At 33.3% G+C, this 11,000-nt stretch overlaps 1 protein-coding gene across 6 annotated transcripts in view; it reads left to right on the forward strand.

The window, feature by feature from the left end:
* Positions 1-859: 859 nt before the first annotated feature.
* LOC100334314 (kelch-like protein 29) overlaps positions 860-11,000 on the forward strand; it is a 376,785-nt gene continuing 366,644 nt past the window's right edge. For 3 of the 6 annotated variants that reach the window (XR_015512889.1, XM_087289939.1, XM_087289941.1), the window contains exons 1-2: positions 860-1,041; positions 1,200-1,312. The gene's annotated coding sequence lies outside the window, so the exon portion shown is untranslated. The remainder of the gene's footprint in view (positions 1,042-1,199; positions 1,313-11,000) is intronic. The other 3 variants (XR_015512890.1, XM_087289940.1, XM_087289942.1) reach the window with 1 other exon arrangement.

Below are 11,000 nucleotides of genomic sequence, written 5' to 3' on the forward strand. Positions count from 1 at the left end.
ATATATATATATATATATATATATATATATATATATATATATATATATATATTCATTAATTCATTAATTAATTCATTCATTTATTCATTCGGCTTAGTGCACAGTCCAAACACATGCGCTATACGTGAATTGAGTAAGCTAAATTGGTTGCAGTGTATGGGGGTGAATGAGTGTGTATGGGTGTTTCCCAGTCTGGGTTGCGGCTGGAAGTGCATACACTACGTACAGGAATTGAGTTTGAGACCTATGTTTTTTAGTTTAATACATGCGCAAGGTTTTAATGTGTCGTCACATTTTGCCTTCTATATCTTTTTAACACTAAACTGATGAATGAATTCAATTCAATTCAATAATTGCTTTATTGGCATGACAATTGTTATGTTTTGCCAAAGCAGTTATAAAGTTTACATAAAAAGTAACATACACACACACACACACACACACACACACACACACACACACACACACACACACACACACACACACACACACACACACACATATATAAACAGAACACACAGTAAATAGTAGTAGCAAAAAAAAAAAAGATGATATTTATATATAATAATTAAATAAAATATCAACAATACATCAAATTATTCAATATATTACATTAATATTCAATATATTATATTATTATTCAACAATAATTATTCATACAATTCAATACAAAAATAGATCAGAATAAACTGTACATTTTTAGGATAAAACAGTAATAAAAACAATAATCAGTATATTTACAATGATTCATTTATAATCATCTGGGTTTTAATCTCTCTGTCTCTCGACAGATGGCGCTATGTGTTTAGTAATAATAGAGTTAAAGGGGCGGAGCAGAGAGTGTCACACACACACACACACACTCTCACAGCGCAGGCCGTCGGAGAAGGAGTGCGCTGACTCTCCAAACACACACACTTACACACAGTGAGAGCTCAGCATCATCATCATCACAATCATCATCCTCCGCATCATCACTGACAGCAGCGCGAGCTCGGGATCCTCATACAATGAAACGTGCGCGCGCAGATTCATGTGAAGGTAAGACAGCTGGAGTTCACATCAGCATCACACAGACAAACACACACAGGAGCTGCTGGGATTACCGTGCGATGCATCACCGTGATCCCGCGTGTGTGCTTGATTTGGACAGACTATAGTGTTGTGATCACTGAAGGCGGATTTATTTCCCTCTACAGACACCAGAGCTCATCTACTGCATGTTTCAGTAGGACATCAGTGTTGTTCTGCTTCTGGATTGGGGAAATAAGTCACCGGAGACGCCAGGTTTCACTTTTCCGGACAGTTACAGGTGTGCAAACATTGACAGCTCATTAATAGGCGAGTTCGTGTGTGTTTGGTTCGTATTTGCTGTGTTCATTGTTGATATAGGAGTTTGTGTTGATAATATCTGTGTTAGTTTTCGTAATTTAGATAAAATTGGTTATATATTTGCTCATTTGTTCATTTTTGAACACTTAACAACTAAGTAAGACGGTCTCTATATTGTTTATCACGCTACTTTACATAATAGAGGCAACGTAAAGTTGGTTATTCGGATATTCAGACATTCTCCTTAATAATATAAGTTCAGAAAAGTATTTAAAATAGGGAAATCACATTAGCAGCCAGTGACTATTAAAGTACATTGTTTACAGTCAGTTAAATATTGCTAATGCTGTTTTGAAGTCATAACTTTACTTAGGCTAACATGCTAATTCAGACCTGTTATTCAAATTAGCATGACAATTTAGAGACCGTTAAATGAGAGAATATGCGAATATAAAACCAATTTACCTTAATCTTTATATATTCGGTCTGAATTAGCTTGCAAGTGTGACTTTAAAAACAAGATTAGCACTAATTAAATGACTGTGAACGTACTCTGATAGTCATTGGCTGCTTATATGATTTCCCTATTTAAAATAACAGTTACTTTTCTGAAATTATATTATTAAGGGGAAAGTCTGCATATAAAGCCAACTTTACCCCAATGTTATAGTATTTTATTGTTATTAATATCGTTTTTGCAGAGTTATAAGCTCTTATAATGTTATATTTGGAAACTAAATATGTTATTTAAACATTTTAAAGCGCGTTTATGAAGTTTTTATGGTTGTTTTACCTCATTGTTGTGTTAAATTTATGAACAAACGTATTGTTGGGTTATTTTTTTCAATACATACATTTAAATGAGACTTTTGCATCGGTTGTGGTTGTCTATATTTGATTCTTAGTTCTGTTAAAACAGCCCAGCTTTTTTTCTAGAATCTAGAGTGTAGGTTAATTGAGATTGTGTTTATATATTTAGTTTGTCCACATTTTATTGATGTTTATAAAAAAGCACATTACAAAAGGAGGTAGACGTTTGACATTAGGTCAAACTACCTTTATTTCATTAATGTTTTATATAAAACTGTGTCAGAGTAGATATTGTTTTTGTTAGTTACCTTAATGATATTGTTAGTTAATATCTTTTGCAGAGTTATAAGTTTCTAGTTTAATGTGGAAACTAAATGTATTATTTAAACAGTTTATTGATTGTCTATGAAGTTTATAAAATCACAGAGTTGATAGTTATACACCCAAAGAAAAATGTTGGGTTGTTTTACCTCAGTGTTGCGTTAAATGTATGAACAAACGTATTGTTGGGTTATTTTTTTTAAACATACATTTAAAGTAGACTTTTAAACCGGTTGTGTTTGTCTATATTTGGCTCATCTTTTGGGTTAAAACAGCCCAGCGTTTTTCTAGAGTGTATGTTAATTGAGATCATGTTTTTATATTTAGTTTGTCCACGTTTTTATTGATCTTTACAAAAAGTGGATTACAGAAGGAGGTAGAAGTTTGACATATTAAAACAAGCTACCTTTATTTCAGTGGTGTTTTGTAGGAAACTTTATAACATCCATAGTTGATAGTTGTACACTAAAAGACAAATGCTGGGTTGTTTTACCTCATTGTTGCTTTAATTTATAAACAAACATGACGTTGAGGTATTTTTTTATACATACATTTAAATTAGACTTTTAAATCGGTTGTGTTTGTCCATATTTGACTCATCTTTGTGTTAAAACAGCGCAATATTTCTTAGAGTGTAGGTTAATTAAGATCATCTTTTTGTATTTAGTGAGTCTGTTTTTTTTTATTGATGTTTACAAAAAGTGCATTGCAAAAGGTGGAAGGTTGACATTAAATGAAGCTACCTTTATTTCAATAGTGTTTTTTACAAAACTGATTGTGTCAGAGTAGATTTTGCTTTTGTTAGTTACCTTAATGTTATTGTGAGTAATCTCTTTTTTGCAGAGTTATAAGCTCTGATTATGTGACATGTGGAAACTAAATATATTATTTAAACAATTTAACGATTGTTTATAGAGTTTATAAAATCACAGAGTTGACAGTTCTACACCCAAAGAAAAAGCTGGGTTGTTTTACCTCATTGTTGTGTTAAATTTATGAACAAACATAACGTTGGGTTATTTTTTTATACATACATTTGAATTAGACTTTTAAATCGGTTGTGTTTGTCCATATTTGACTCATCTTTGTGTTAAAACAGCGCAAGATTTCTTAGAGTGTAGGTTAATTAAGATCGTCTTTTTGTATTTAGTGAGCCTGTTTTTTATTTTTATTGATGTTTACAAAAAGTGCATTGCAAAAGGTGGAGGGTTGACATTAAATGAAGCTACCTTTATTTCAATAGTGTTTTTTACAAAACTGATTGTGTCAGAGTAGATTTTGTTTTTATCAGTTACCTTAATGTTATTTTGAGTAATCTCGTTTTTGCAGAGTTATAAGCTCTGATAATGTGACGTGGAAACTAAATATATTATTTAAACATTTAACGATTGTTTATAGAGTTTATAAAATCACAGAGTTGATAGTTCTACACCCAAAGAAAAAGCTGGGTTGTTTTACCTCATTGTTGTGTTAAATTTATGAACAAACGTATTGTTGGGTTATTTTTTATACATGCATTTAAATCTGACTTTTAAATCGGTTGTGTTTGTCAATATTTGCCCATCTTTGTTATAAAACAGGCCAGTGTTTTGTTCTTTTAGAGTATAGCTTAATTGAGATGGTGTTTATACATTTAGTTTGTCAACATTTTTACTGATGTTTACTAAAAGTACAATTACAAAAGGAGGAAGACATTTGACATTAAGTCAAGCTACGTTTATTTCAATAGTGCTTTGTAAAGAACTGATTGTGTCAGAGTAGCTTCATAACATTAAGGTAAAGTTATGATTCGCACGTTTTTTCATTTTTAAACTGTAACGTTGTGTGACGTTTAATATTCTGTCTGAAATTGCATGTAAGTGTGACTTGAAAACAATATTTGGACTATTTAATTGACCGTGAAATAAAGGGACTAAGCTGAAAAGGAAATGAATGAAAGAACTTGTGACTTTGAATTTTTGGTCTGATATAGCATGTGTACGTGTGATTTCAAAACAACTTTAGCACTATTTAAATGACTGAACAATGTTGAACGTTAATAGCCATTGGCTGCTTATATGATTTTCCTATTTAAAATGCTTTTCTGAAATTATATTAATGAGAAAGTCAGACTGTGTGAATATAAAGCCAACTTTACCCCAATGTTACAGTGTTTTATTTTTATTAATATTGTTTTTGGAGAGTTATAAGCTCCTATAAGGTGACATGTGGAATCTAAACGTATTATTTAAACAGTTTGATGATTGTTTATGGAGTTTTTAAAGTCACGGAGTTGATAGGTTTACACTCTAAACAATGTTGTGTTGTTTTGCCTTAACGTTGTGATTAAATTTATGAACAAATGCAAAATTGGGTTATTTTTAACCAAATAAATTTAAATTGCAATTTTTTATTGCACTTACATTACAACTCTTAGATTTCTCAGATTTGAGTAAAACAGCCCAGCATTTTATTAGAATGTAGCGATCATGTTTGCATATACATCTATACATTGGATGTTCAAAACAATATATACGATACTTGCATATACATATAAACTTCATGCATACATACAACCACATACACATGCACATACATATAAACTCGCTGCATGTGAACATGTATGTGTGCGTGTATGTGGTTGTTTATGCAAGGATCGAGTTTATATGTATGTGGTTGTATGCATGCATCAAGTTTATATGCAAGTTTCATATTGTTTTGAACATCCAATAGTATAGATGTACATGTGAATAATTCATAAGTGTATATGCACATGTTTTATGTATGTGTTGATAAGCAAGTTTGATTCAAATGCTACACAGCACCTCATATTGTCAAGCTACATTCCTTCGGTAGGGTTTTGTGCAAAACTGATTGTGTCAGAGTAGCTTCATAACGTTGGGGTGAAGTTTTATGTTCACACATTCAGAGTTTATCCTTAATAAAATAAATCCAGAACAGTATTTTCAAAGTACAACTGTGTTTACAGTTAATTAAACAGTGCTAATGTTGCTTTAAAGTGATTCTTCCATGCTATTTCAGGCCTAATATTCAAATTAGCGTGGTAAACAATAGGACTGCAAGATATTGGAGAAATATGATATCAGTGTTTAATTTTTAATATTTTTTTTGTTATAAATGCTGCCATATGAATACAGTTTGAAAAGATAAGTGGCTCTATTTGGCATTTTTCTAGGTAGTCTTAACATTATTCAGGTACAATAAAACAGTGCAAAAAATTTTTAAACATGATTTTAAACTCTTGAAATACCTTAAAAACGCATGCAGTTGATAAACTTCACTCTATTATAGTTACACTTAGCAGTGACTCTACAAATCACATGCATTCTGTAGCTCTTTTTCAACTATAATTCAGACTCAACATTGCATTTCTTGCGATGCAACTATTGCACATCCACACATTGTGATATCAAAGCTGAAATATTGTGTTGTGCAGTCTTAATAAACAATATAGGGACCGTGTCACAAGTTTAAACATGAACAATTGTGCAAATATATAACTAACTTTACCTCAAACAGAAAGGTAACAGAAAATAATAGAAGTTTAACCATTTGGCACGCTGCAGGAACAACTGTTCATGTAAGCGTGAAGTGTGAAGATGCATTTTATTACAGCCAAGTGCTTCACATCAAGTGCAACCTATTAATAGACTATTATATAAATACAATGAAGAAAAAAAACGTGAAATGCATGCAGGATTAAATTAAAATCTATTCTTAAGGCAAACATCAGGTGTGTGAAATCTGTGTTGGTTTAATGATAATGGAGTGTATACCTATATATCTGTTGGTTATACAGTCTTATAACTACACACTCACACTCATACACTACTGCCAATTTAGTTTGTTCGGATCCCCTACAGTGCATGTATTTGGACTGTGGGGGATACCGGAGCTCCCGGAGGAAACCCACGCCAACACGGGGAGAACATGCAAACTCCATACGGAAATGCCAGCTGGGACTCGAAGCAGCGACTCTCTTGCTGTGAGGAGACAGTGCTAACCACTGAGCCACCGTGCCGCATATAATGTGTTCATATTTACCTGTCAGAATCATCGATTGACACCTTTATCTAATTGTCAGTTTGGTCTGAGTGGAATTGAACTGGCGTCAATCATTTTCGGCTCATTTAAATACGGTTGTGATCAGAGTTGTTTGTTTCCAAGAAGATCTCTGTCTCTTAAATCAAGCTGCTCTCTTCCCTCGCTAGCAATCAAGACAATAGTAATTGTGTGTAGCAGTGCTTATCTGATTCATTATGCCGGAATCCATGAATTGATTTGTCCAGGTGATAAAGCTCTGATTTACCTGGTTAGTTAATGCCTGTCAGGTGCTGTGATGAATTATTGATGCTGACACACAGGCGAGTTCGCCGGCGAGGGTTTGACTCTTCAGATGAATGAAGTGCTTCTCATTGAAAGACGTTTGACCTTTTGTCAGGCTGGTTAGTTTATCTCTCAGTCGAGGTTGGAAAATGACCTAAATCATGCGAACAGCGAGACATCCTTGACTTGTTTGCTTTACTGTAAAACTCTGCTGATAAAAATGGAGAATCGTTATTTGTAATGGTTTTTTCGTTATTTATTCGGTTATAATAAAAGTTGGCAAAAATATCACGTCAAAATTTTTTTTTTTTCACCATTCATGATTTTATCACGATTCTTTTTTTAAATGTTTTGGTGCTTTGTTAACATCAAATGGATAATAATAAAGAGTTAGAGATGTGGGACATCATCAGAGTGAGCAAATATTGACAGAATACAATTTTTGGTGTCAATTATCCCTTTTTGACAAGCAAGAGTATGTTGAGTTTATTTGTTTGCTGGGCCTTTAAAAAAACACACTGATTTTTCTGTTAACTGTTTTCTTATAGTTTAGATAGGGCTGTGCAATTAATCGAAAATCCGATTTCGATTTTAGCTTCTAACGATTATGAAAAACCATTAATCCAGAGATAAACAATTATTAACTTAGCGCGAAAGACCGCATGCTTATGTGTGTGTATGCGGCGCGCACACACATAAGCATGCGGTCAGCATACAGTCTCATTCGCACACTGAAACGAGCAGAGCGCAGTCAGCGCACACATCTAAAGTTATCTTATAGTGAGCACTTTAATGGTCAAATAGGTGTCAAAACGCGGTGTTTAGTGATTATTCATATTAACCCTCATTTGTGTAATAAACATACGAGTTGAGAATCAAAAGACGTGAAAGAGAAACCATTAAAGTGAAACCACGCGATGTTCCTGATGCTGCCTTATGATGATTAATCAAACAACGAAACGAGAAAATCCCTCACTGCTTTTGACTGAAGGACTTTTGTAGCTAAAGTGTTTTTCTTACAGTGAAGATGCTTAAAGCACAGTTTTTATTCTATTTTTCATATTTCATATTTTTATTCTATTATATTTATTTCTCTTTCCTTTGCAGTGTGGAAAATAACTGTATATATGCAGTTAAAGTCAGAATTATTAGCCCTCCTGAATATTAGCAACTCTTTTCCTCCCCAATTTCTGTTTAATGGAAAGAAGATTTTTTTCCAACTTATTTCTGAACAATAGTTTTAATAACTCATTTTCTGATAACTCAACTGGCAAGTCATTGTATAACAGTAGTTTCTTCTGCAGACAATCAAAAATATTTATTGCTTAAGGGGGCTAATAATATTGACCTTAAAATGGGTTTCAAAATATTTAAAACTGCTTTTATTCTAGCTGAAAAAAACAAAAAACAAATAAGTCTTTCTCCAGATTAAAAAATATTAAAGGAAATACTGTTAAAAGTCCTTGCTCTGTTAAACATGATTTGGGAAATATTTATTTAAAAAAAATCCTCAGGAGCGCTAATACTTTTGACTTCAACTGATAATCGTTTTAAATAATCGTGATAACAATTATGACCAAAATAATCGTGATTCTGATTTTTCCCAAAATCGAGCAGCCCTAAGTTTAGACTAGGGCTGCACGATTAATCGGAAAAAGATCACGATCTCGATTCAACCCTACACATGATCTTAATGAAATGAAATGTTCAAGGTCAGGAGAGAAGCTTAAGGGTGCAGTGGGTGATCTGCCAAAATGCTAACCGCTTAGCATATCATCTTTGGAACGCAAAAACTTTCAAAAATATATGGTCACACTTACAATAAGGTTCATTAGTTAATGTTAATTACTGCATTTACTAAGATGAACAAACAATGAACAATACATTTACTACTGTATTTGTTCATGTTAGTTAACGTTAGTTATTGAAAATACTCATGGTGCATTAACTAATGTTAATAAGCATGGACTTGAACATTAATAATGCATTAATAAATGTTCAATTATGATTAATAAATGCTGTACATGTGTTGTTCATGATTAGTTCATGTTAGTAAATGCATTAACTAATGAACCTTATTGTAAAGTGTTACCAAATATATATACCTATTTTTCTTCCACCCATTTTTTTTTCTCCACCATCACGTCCCTTTCGCGTCTCCATATAATAGAGATGCTGCACAATCAGCTAAAATGTTGCTAGAATTAGTTGTTTAGGTATGGCTGATATTTATTGCATCACTAAAAATGATTGAGGTTATATCCATGTGTTCATGTGTTGTGCGATAACTCCGTAATATTGATTATTGCGACAGACCTAATTATCATAATACTCAGCAACAATATTGAATATTTTTCCAGTATCCTGCAGGCTTATTTGTAATGGTATTTAATCATATTAGTAATGGAAACCATTAGATTTTCTGCAATGTTTTCTAGCTGTTTTTCAGCAGGGTTATGCCACTAATTGCCTCCTAATAAAGTTAAACCCTTTGCATTTAAAACTCAGAGTCTAAAAGTCTGATTCCACAGATGAGTTTGGTATAACGTTGACTTAAATGCGCAGCCTAATGTATTCAAGAGCAAATTTACATTTTCAACAATGAGCTCACACAGTTAGACATTGGTAAAAACACACAGATGGTTAAAATTGCTGCCAGGGCTTCAGTTCTGCGGCGATTACACGGGCAGACGAACGGATAGATTTAAACGGAGATCTGTCTTGGAAAGGACATAATTGTGGGCTGTCTTGGTGTTGATTCTGGTCTCTGGGTCTTTAGGCTGCAGTAAGTGTTGGAGATCTTCAGATTTCACAGCGAACGCTACGGAACTTCTGCAGAGATGAACGAGAGACTTTGTGCTCGTCTGATCAACTCATCTGTGTTTGAGTTCAGATGAGACCACAGAAGCTAACCAAACTTTTCTAGAGTATGTTTGAGGCATATTTCACAGCAGAAGCACTAAAACAATATAAGGATCACAAAAATAAAAGCTGTTGAAGGACAACAATCGGAAAAAACAACAACATTTTAATATTTTATTAGCAGGTTTTGTACACACACACACACACACACACACACATAAATATATGTTTTTATACATACAAACACACACCGTTGAAGTTAAAATTATTAGACCACCTTTGAACTTTTATTTCTTTTTTAAATATTTCCCAAATGATGTTTAAAAGAGCAAGGAAATTTACACAGTATGTCTGATAATACTTTTTCTTCTGGAGAAAGTCTTATTTGTTTTATTTCAGCTTTAATAAAAGCAGTTTTAAATTTTTTAAAAGCCATTTTAAGGTAAAAATTATTAGCCCCTTTAAGCTATATATTTTTTTCGATAGTCTACAGAACAAACCATCATTATACAATAACTTGCCTAATTACCCTAACCTGCCTAATTAACCTAGTTAAGCCTTTAAATTTCACTTTTGGCTGCATTTTAAACTGCACTGTTCAAGTGACTCAATTCCGATTGTTTTCTCCCATGTGGCACAGATCGGATATGGTCCATGTACGTGTAAGCAGGAACAAATCACATGCATTCCCATTTACTCAAATCAGATTCAGGCCTTGTTCATATGTGGAAATTTATCCGATATGAATCGGATCTGTGCCATTGTGTCTGCTGTGTAAGCAGGTCGGATTTTCACATGTCAGTGCGAGTCGTGCGTCATTAAAAACCATAGCGAATGACGTCAAGTCTGACGCTTTCATTTCAGTACAGACTTCAGCAGAGTGCCAAACCTTAAATCTCATACAAGCGTACTTAAACAGCTTTTATATTGTCATATAGCACAGGTATTTAAGCATGTTAACGAGAGGGAGAGATCTCTGTCAATGTCTGCCATGTAATCAATATAACCCAAGATAAAACTAGTGCAAACATCATGTGCATAAATCACGCCATGGACATTACATTAAGATGCCTGAAGGTTTAAAAAGTCAATATATCCAAAGAAGATGGACAAATGAGAACCTTTCTGTCATAAACTAGAGTAAAACAGCTTGTCAAAAGCTGCGAACAGATTACATACAGGAATAGAGAAAAGAGACCTCTTTAATTATCAGCTGTTAGTCAGCGCCTGCTCTTTTTTTCCTGTTCATTGCGCCTTTGCCGTGTGCTGTGTAAATGCAGATGATCGGATACGAGTCATTTTTCAAAGATGATGTAAGCAGGTCATCAAAAAAATCTGACATGTTCACA

Source organism: Danio rerio, chromosome 17 (assembly GCF_052040795.2).
Source record: "Danio rerio strain M-AB ecotype USA chromosome 17, GRCz13ab, whole genome shotgun sequence".
Taxonomy (NCBI): Eukaryota; Metazoa; Chordata; class Actinopteri; order Cypriniformes; family Danionidae; genus Danio; species Danio rerio.